Source organism: Sorex araneus, chromosome X (assembly GCF_027595985.1).
Source record: "Sorex araneus isolate mSorAra2 chromosome X, mSorAra2.pri, whole genome shotgun sequence".
Lineage (NCBI taxonomy): Eukaryota > Metazoa > Chordata > Mammalia > Eulipotyphla > Soricidae > Sorex > Sorex araneus.
Genome location: NC_073313.1, coordinates 129,512,807 through 129,522,108, shown reverse-complemented (window position 1 = coordinate 129,522,108; position 9,302 = coordinate 129,512,807). Strand labels below are relative to the sequence as shown.

General features: G+C 39.4%; 1 pseudogene; it reads right to left on the bottom strand.

The window, feature by feature from the left end:
- Positions 1-356: 356 nt before the first annotated feature.
- LOC129399567 (guanine nucleotide-binding protein G(I)/G(S)/G(O) subunit gamma-5-like) lies at positions 357-550 on the bottom strand (annotated as a pseudogene).
- Positions 551-9,302: the final 8,752 nt, after the last annotated feature.

The window sequence follows — 9,302 nt, the reverse complement described above, 5'->3', positions numbered from 1 at the left end:
GGTAGATGTTAAAGGACTGACAAAAGTTTGAGTTTATAGTATGGAACACGTTATGGGTAAGCTTCTGTACAGGCTTCAAATTTAACTGCAGTGATTATTCTCTGCTTCATAAAAACGGGGTGAACCTTCCAAAGAATTTATCTTCAAAAAGGAACAAACTTGGGCCGGAGCGATAGCACAGCGGGTAGGGCGTTTGCCTTGCACGCGGCCGACCTGGGTTCGATCCCCGGCATCCCATATGGTCCCCCAAGCACTGCCAGGAGCAATTCCTGAGTGCAAAGCCAGGAGTAACCCCTGAGCATCGCTGGGTGTGACCCAAAAAGCAAAAAAAAAAAAAAAAAAAAAAAAAAAAAGGAACAAACTTTCTGGGGTCTGAAGGGATTCGTACTTGAAGACACTCCAGTCAGCAGAGGTTACGCTGAGCGTTCTGCAGACAGAACTGTTTCAAAACTGCAGCGACCTGGGAAACCTTCACTCGGTTGAGCCCGGCCTCCAGCCGGAGATGATGAACCACTTTCTAAATAGCGGTAACACTGGAGGATCCAGACATGCCGCACGCGAGAGCAGGGCTGGAACGTCGTTCCAGATGGGTCGGATCTGGCCCTCTGCAGTTCCACAGCGGGGCGGGGGGCCAAAAGAAGACTCTTTTTAATCTTAATTCTTTCTGTATCCAGTTATGAGGAAGGTTACTCATATACATAGTGAGATTGACAGCTTCTGATTCACTTAGGATACTTCATATTGTACATAACAGAAAACATCATTCAACCTCTTTAAAGAGTTATAGGGAAATATTGGTTCACCTAACTGAAAATCCAAAGATGAAATAAACCTTAGATGTGATTTGATGTGTGGATTTTCCTCAAATTCAACTCTTTGAACTTGCTAACTTTGTATTCAGAGTGAATTACCTTAAGAGGGTAAAATCGCTAATGCAAATACAGATTTTGCAATTCAGTGTAGATTTCACTCAAAACAAATCGACACTGATTTTACTCATGAATGAACATACTAAATTTTTATGCTATAAACCAAGGATTCTGAACAGAAAACTATTTTAAATATCTGATTTATAAACACTGGAAACAATATCTACCATACCAAAGGCAGAAAAATTTCATAGTAGTAGGGTTTTGTAGAAAAAAACCTAGGAATCTGCATCTTGCTTTATTGATTCAAATTAGATGTATATATATTTCTTAATTGTGTAAAGCATGCTTTCAGGCTTCCTGACATGAATGACAACCTCACCAAAGATTCAAGTTACAAATGTTTCTCTTCTTAATTCCATCCATACTTCCACAGTCCATAAATTCATCCTGGATACATGAATACACTATCTTATGTCTGTACTACAATTTATTTTTACTGCTAAGAATCTGTCTCAAAAACCAAAAAATCCTCCTATCCCCAAACAATAAATGAAAATATTTGTCTTGGGGGGCTGGAGAGATAGCACAGCGGGTAGGGCGTTTGCCTTGCACGTGGCCGACCCAGGTTCGAATCCCAGCATCCCATATGGTCCCCTGAGCACGGCCAGGGGTAATTCCTGAGTGCAGAGCCAGGAGTAACCCCTGTGCATCGCCAGGTGTGACTCAAAAAGCAAAAAAAAAAAAATATTTGTCTTGAAATCAAAGTAAATAAAATTCCACTTTGGGTTATTTTGGTTTTGTTTGTTTTGTTTTGGGGCCACACCTGAAGATGCTCAGAGATTACCCTAAGTCTGGTAGTGCTGGGGGACACATATGTTGCTGGGAATCGATTACAGGTCCATGACCTACAAGGCAAACGCCTTATTCACTCAGTGCTCTGTCTTTCCAGCCCCTCTAGATTTCCTTCCCAGTGCCACAAATAATGCTGGTTTCATCAATAGACTGAATGTTAGATTTTTTACATGTTTCTATCTACAAAGACTATTTGTGTGGGCTGGAGCGATAGCACAGCGGGTAGGGTGTTTGCCTTGCATGCAGCCTGACCTGGGTTCGATTCCTCCACCCCTCTAGGAGAGCCCGGCAAGCTACCTAGAGTATCCCGCCCACGCGGTAGAGCCTGGCAAGCTATCCTTGGCGTATTCGATATGCCAAAAACAGTAAGAGCAAGTCTCAAAATGGAGATGTTACTGGTACCCGCTTGAGCAAATAGAAGAGCAATGGGATGACAGTGATACAGTGACAGTCTTGAAAGATTTGTTTGCTGAATCACTAGTTTAATTTGATATGAATTTCATGTTATAGCAATTTTGCAACACCAAATTATAACAAACAAGGTTTTGATTGCAAGGCAATTGTAGCATTCGTATTTGTTATGAATGACTTAAAGTTAGCTTCACAATGCTTTCTCCCACCCACATCCTAGAATGCTTTTTAAAGAGGTCAGCAATAGTACAGCAGGTAAGGTGCTTGCCTTCCATTCAGCTGACTTGGGTTTGATCCTCAGCATCCCATAGATACCCCTGAGCACGTCAGGAGTAGTTCTGAAGGTAAAGCCAGGAGTAAGCCCTGAACATAGCCAGGTGTAGTCCAAAAACAAAAAAGGAGGGGCTATGGAGAGATAAAACAATGTGCAGAGAGTTTGTCTTGCATACAGTCAACCCAAGTTCAATCCATGGCAAACCATATGGTCCTTCGAGCTTGCCAAAAGTAATCCCTGAGAACAACAGAGCCAGGAGTAAGCCCTGATAAAATGACAGATATGGCACAAAAAATAAATAACTTTTTGAAAGTAGAAATAGAATGTATTTTTTAAAAAACTTGGTAATTTATGCTTTTATGCTATTTGCTTGTGTTTTTCATGATCAAAGTGATATTAAAATAATAATATGCATCAATACCATTTTTTAACGGCAATATTAAAATTCACTTGAAAATTCAGTCACTTTATTCTAAGGGATCAAACCTTGATTATAATATAATCAAAAAGGTAATCTAATGTAAATTTGGTATCCTGGTTTATTGGCATATAATGACCAGTTTGCATTATACAAGAAAGCTTAAAGAAAATCTAGTAGGAATAAAATTAACTTGGAGGATAAGATTATTATTATGCATATATTTATGAATCATATGCATAAACTAGGGAGGTAGATTTCTGTTTGCTAGAGATAGCCCCTATAAACAACACAAAAAGCTATCAATTATGAATATAAGAATGTTTATTTTGCAAGCACAATAGTACGTAATTCTATACAGAATAAGAAAAAAGAGAGTAACAATGTTTATTACTGTGATACCCCTAGCGAAATAAAAATGGGTGAATAAACAATTTCATTACAATGATATTAAGGTAAAAGTATTTGAAAATGAAATAGTTTTCACTGAAAGTTTAATTTAGATGTCACTCTTACTATATACTTCACAAAATATAGTTAAATGTTTGAATGTTACATTTAGTCAGATCATGTCATATAGCAAATACTGATTTCAATTAAAAGTGTTATACCAAAAACACAGCAGGAGATGACTCTAATTTTCTTCTTGCTTTATACTGATTTTAATAACTAGCAAATCAAAGGCAATAAATAGTCACATTAGTTTGGCTTTATTATGTAGACAATTTTAATTTGAAATAAATTTACATTGTTTCCTTTATAAATCCTTTCTATGTACAAGAATGTAAAAATGCTTATAAATTTAACACTGGGGCTGGAGAGTGTACAGCAGGTAGGGCATTTTTCTTGCAAGTGGCTGACCAGGGTTAGATTCTCCACATCCCATATGATCTCCCCATTCCCAAGCATCAGCAGCAATAATTCCTGAGTGAAGAACATCACTGGTTATGGCCCAGAAATTTTTTTAAAAAAACAGTAAGTATGACTGTGGCTGAAATTTTTTGAGCTATAGTTTCTAGAACAGCACTACCCTTTGAAAAAGTAGCTGCCTAAAAGTACTATGTTTAAACAAAAATGAAAGTGTATTAGATAATTATTTTGAAAGTAATACACTATTTCTAGAATATATACGTATAGTATTTCTTGTTAAAATTATCCATGATGGGGGCTGGAACAATAGCACAGCGGGTAGGGCGTTTGCCTTGCACACGGCCGACCCGGGTTCGATTCCCAGCATCCCATATGGTCCCCTGAGCACCACCAGGGGTAATTCCTGAGTGCAGAGCCAGGAGTAACCCCTGTGCATCGCCGGGTGTGATCCAAAAAGAAAAAAAAAATTATCCATGGGCAAGGGTAATGGCTCAAAGTCTGGAGAAAATAATTTGCATGTGGGAAGCCTGAGTTCTATAATCCAGAGGGGAGAAATGGAAAAGAAGAAATAAAATAATTTTCCACAGAAATAGCATCCTGAAAGTTTACATTAAAAGCTCCAGTACCGCTGAGAGTGAAGCGGACCCTCTGCGCCTAAAGACTTTGATTCCAGAGACCTAACGCATTTGGGCATCCAGTGCAGCATCTAATAGCAATGCACTGGGACTGCGAACTGGGCTACAACTCTGTACTGCCCGGGGGTGGATTTTTCCTCCCCACCCTGTCTTCCTGCACGGAAAATGGCGGCGGGGGCACCCACATGGCAGTGCCATCGTCTAAGACTCCTAACCCAGAGGTATTTGATTTTTACACTTGGGGCTCCTAGGGAATCATGGGAAGTGGGTGTAACAGGCACGCCCTCAGCCCAGATAAATTCGGAGCTGCTGAGAGTGAAGCGGACCCTCTGCGCCTAAAGACTTTGATTTCAGAGACTTCTTACAGCAATGCACTGGGACTATGAGCTGGGCTATGCAATTTCTGGCAGAATTTTCCCTAGACTTTATAATCCAAAACCGCGCGGATACAGCAGCGTCCTCGCGTCTTAACATCTATAATTTTCAGCAATGTGAAACAGTTCCTTTTGAACAGGTCTGACTTGGGGCGGAAACTCCAAATAATAACAGTAAGTTTTTGTTGAAATATTGAAGGTTATTAATGTAGCAGCCACCTCTCTGGACTGTGAACTAAGCAAAAGCCCCACGCCGGCCGAGAAGAGGAAATATCCCTCTTTCCAGGTTGTTTCCCATTTTCAGGGAGAAATGCGGCGTGGCATCCACCATACTATGAGGCGTGGGAAGGGGATGAGGGGAAAACAAAAAAGGGAAAAGGAAAAAGGAAAAAAAAGAGTTATGTACTTGGAGCAGTGGATGTACTTGGAGCAGTGGGGCTATATATCTCTTCATTCCCAGCAATGGAAAACTAATTATCAAATGCTTCCTTGGTAGTAGGTCTGTCTCTCTTGGGTGGAAACTCCAACAACTATAGTGAGTTTTGTGTTGAAATATGGAACGTAATCAAGGTAAAGAGAAAATGAAGTGAAATTCATTAGTTATACAGTAGGGAGTAGGGGGTAGGGGCGGGAGGTATACTGGGGTTTTTGGTGGTGGAATATGGGCACTGGTGAAGGGATGGCTGTTTGAATATTGTATAACTGAGACATAAACCTGAGAATTTTGTAACTTTCCACATGGTGATTTAATAAAAAGTTAAATAAAAATATAAATTTCAAAAAAAAATAAAAGCTCCAGTACCTGGGGCTGGAGCAATAGCACAGTGGATAGGGCATTTGCCATGCAGGTGGCCAATCCGAGTTCGATTCAGCTCCAGGTTAGATTTAGCTCCAGTACCTAAAAATTGATGTTCTTAGGATATAGTGCCATATAAATCTAATTAAGTAAAATAAAGTCATGATAGAGAAGAGTTAACCTTTAATCCAGTATAAATGGTGTCCTTTAAAATGAAATGAGACTTACAGTAGTGAGAATAACATATGTCAAAAAGTCTAAAAACAGTGTTGGTGGGTTTGTGGTGAAAAATGAACTCTCATTCATTATTGGTGGTAATGTGGGAATGTCATCTTAATCAGGCTCTGTGTAAAGCAATATGAAGATTTTTTAAAAAAACTAGTAATTAGACTCCAATATAATTCTGTGATACCACATTTTGGCATCTATCCCCTCCAAAATAAAGCAGGCGTTCAGAAAGACATATGGGACCTGATAGTACAGTGGGTAGGGTGCTTGCCTTGACCTTGGCCATACCAGGTACATTCATATCCCAAATGGTCCCCTGAGTTCTCCTAGGAGTGATCCCTGAGTGCAGAGCCAGGAGTAAACCCCGGCCATCATTAGGAATGACCCTAACAGAAACCAAAAGACAAAGGATAAATACACACTTATGTTCATTGCAGCACTAAATGTGATAGCTAATTTTGGAAACAACTTAAATGCCCAAATACAGATAAACTAATGAAAAAGTTGTAGTATATATACACAATGGAATATTCAACCATATGAAAGGACAAAATAATACACTTTTATACTACATGGAATGAACTATAGGGTATCATACTGAATGAAGTCAATCAGAAGGAAAGGTATAGACACAACATTCTCTCACCTGTGGGACTTAAAGACACATAATAAGAGAGCTACAAGTGGCAATTGGAAACAGAATTGAAAAGTTGGTATACAGTGCTTAGCTTATGGGTGGGATGGGGCAGGGTGGAACAGGAAAGGCCTTTGGGATTGTGGTAAAGAATAGTGTTACCCTCGTATTGAGTATGATGTTTAAATGATGTATGATGAAAATGTCACTAATATTGTAAATCACCTTATATATATAAAGATAAAAATTGAAAATTAAATTATATGGGAAGGTGGAATGATATGGAATATGAGAATATGGAATGATAGTACAGTGTGGGAGGCTTGTCTTGCATACCACTGACCAAGATTCAATCCTTGGCACAGTACATGATCCTTCGAGCCCTTCCAGGTGTGATCCCTGAGAAAGAGCCAGTTTCTGCCTCAACCCTCTTTCCCAAATGTGGTGAGAAGACACATATAGACAAAAGAAGATGCTACAGGATTATTAACGCTTATTGTAAATGCTTTTACAAGACAGAGTACCAGAGGTCACTAGGTCTATAAGAAACTTAAAGGGAAAAGGACCATCTCTCCCATAGAGGTTTTAGAGTTGAATTTGGAATTGCATAGTGTGTAGAAAATGGAAGGATTTTCTTGTGCATCATAGAAATTACATAGGCTATTTCGAAGGTCCTTAGAAATGATAAACACTAGAGAAGATGTAATTCACATAAAGTCTTGACTGAATTATATTCTCTCATTGGGATGAAATGAAGTTTTTAAGCAGTGAACTCAAATATTTAACGTATCTTATGGATTCTATCTCAACAGAAGCAAAATGTAGAGATGTACTCAGAACACATAGAATTGTCTTACCTAAGTAAGGGCATGATCTCTATATTTTGGGAAGGAGACTGAAAATTATTTTATAAGATTTTAGCAACAAAAATTTTGGTAACATGAACAGAAAGGAAAAGAAACAAAATAAAATGAAATAATAAAGAATCCATGGACAAGAGTTAGGTTTTAAAGTACAGTCCTTCCAGTCATGAAAATTTATTCTCAAACATTAAGATATAATGTAATTTGCTTTGGTACATTTTGAAATTGCTTGATTCAAGTGGCCCAATTTAAAAATCATTCTATTTTCTACAATGAAAGTCTATCCAAAGGATTGATAATAACTTTAGCTCATCAACATCATCATCATCATCATCATCATCATCATCATCATCATCATCATCATCATCATCACCCCATTGATCGTTGAATTTCTCGAGCGGTCTCAGTAATGTCTCCATTTGTCTTAGCCCTGAGATTTTAGGAGCCTCTCTTTACTCGTCCTTCCCAATGATGCCACATAGGAGGCTTCTCCAGGGTTAGGGGAATGAGACCTAGCATTGTTATTGGTTTGGGCATATGAATACACCATGGGGAGTTTGCAAGGCTTTCCCGTGTGGGCAGGAAACTCTTGGTAGCGTGCCAGGTTTTCCCAGAGTAAGTAGGCTATAAGATGTCTGGGAGCTTGGTTTTATAATCTCTGTATGTTGGCCATTGGTGGGATTACACAGAGCTGGGGGCAGTCCCTCGGTGTGACTGCTTTGCTACTGGGAAATGGGAAAACTGGGCAGAAGAGGCCCAGTCCCGATCCAAGAAGGCTTGGAGGTTTCAGCCCTGGGTCCCACACACCTGGGTTCCTATACCTTCATGTGTGAGGCTCATCCTAATGTGTGGGGAGGGGCCATGAGCATGGCTGTGGCTAGGCTCCTGAGGTCTTTGGCCGTGGGAGCTCTGCTGGGGCAGGGAGGAAAGATGGGGCCCACCCCTTTTGAGGGGCCCCGGGGTAGACAGCCAGGCACGCAGGCAAGAGACTCCTTTTAGTTAGGAACAAAATTTTAAAATGCTGATAATTTAAAACATATACCTAATGAAATTGACCACATAATATTCAATCGAAGGTTTTGCCTGACCTATGTCGCTGTTGTCCGAAAATTCCAAATGGGATCAGACCACCATCTCCTTCGTGTAAAATTCTACTTCACCAAGTGGGGAGAAAGTACTGCAAAGTTTAATTTTAAGAAGAAAACTCTCAGAATGATTACCAACTGGGAGCTTTTTGGCACTATTGCGGCAACGTTGGAAGATGCCGTCATTGACAACATCGACAAGGTATACAATTGACTGGTTCAGCACTTCCATGACTACATGAAAAATGCCAAGAGTTGGAAAACCACAAATAGATGGCTATCTTCAGAAACTCTCAAGCTCATTCGTCAATGTGGGTAGAGGTGGGGATTGGGGAAGATTGAGGTGGGAAGCAACTGAGACAATGATTTATAGAAGTTAACATTCTGATAGTGGAAATAATATTAAATATATGTTAAAAGTGTATTATTTTAATGTTAATATTAAATATTAATATTAAAATTAATATTAAAAGTATTGTAAATGATTATGCTAAAATAAAAAAAATGTCTTGTTTATTTATGGTTTTCTAGGTCCACAGGAGCAAAGAATTTGACATTACAATGGACATAACCACTCTCACCCAAGACTTATTTAAATATGTAGATGATTAAACTTTATAACAATTGAAGACATAGAAGTATATCATCCAGAAAGTTAAGGGGTTGAAGTATTAAAGACCTGCATGCAATTTGAAAGGTTGCAGACCCCACCTGTAGCAGACAGAGGGACAGAGATGAGTATAGTGAAGAAATAAGAAAAGTTTATTGGGGTGCACACCTGATGGACCCGACTGACCTCTAGTGAGGTTGGGAAAGAGCCGAGCCTGGAAGAGACTAAGTAGGATTTTTAAGTTGTTTTGGGTGGGATAGGAACAAAGACCAATTGAAGCATTGTGCTAGGTTGACATACCGTTATCTGTAGGGGGTAGATTTGAGGAAGCATTGAATACAGCTCTGTGGCTACCAGGCACCGGATAGGCCATCAAGCCA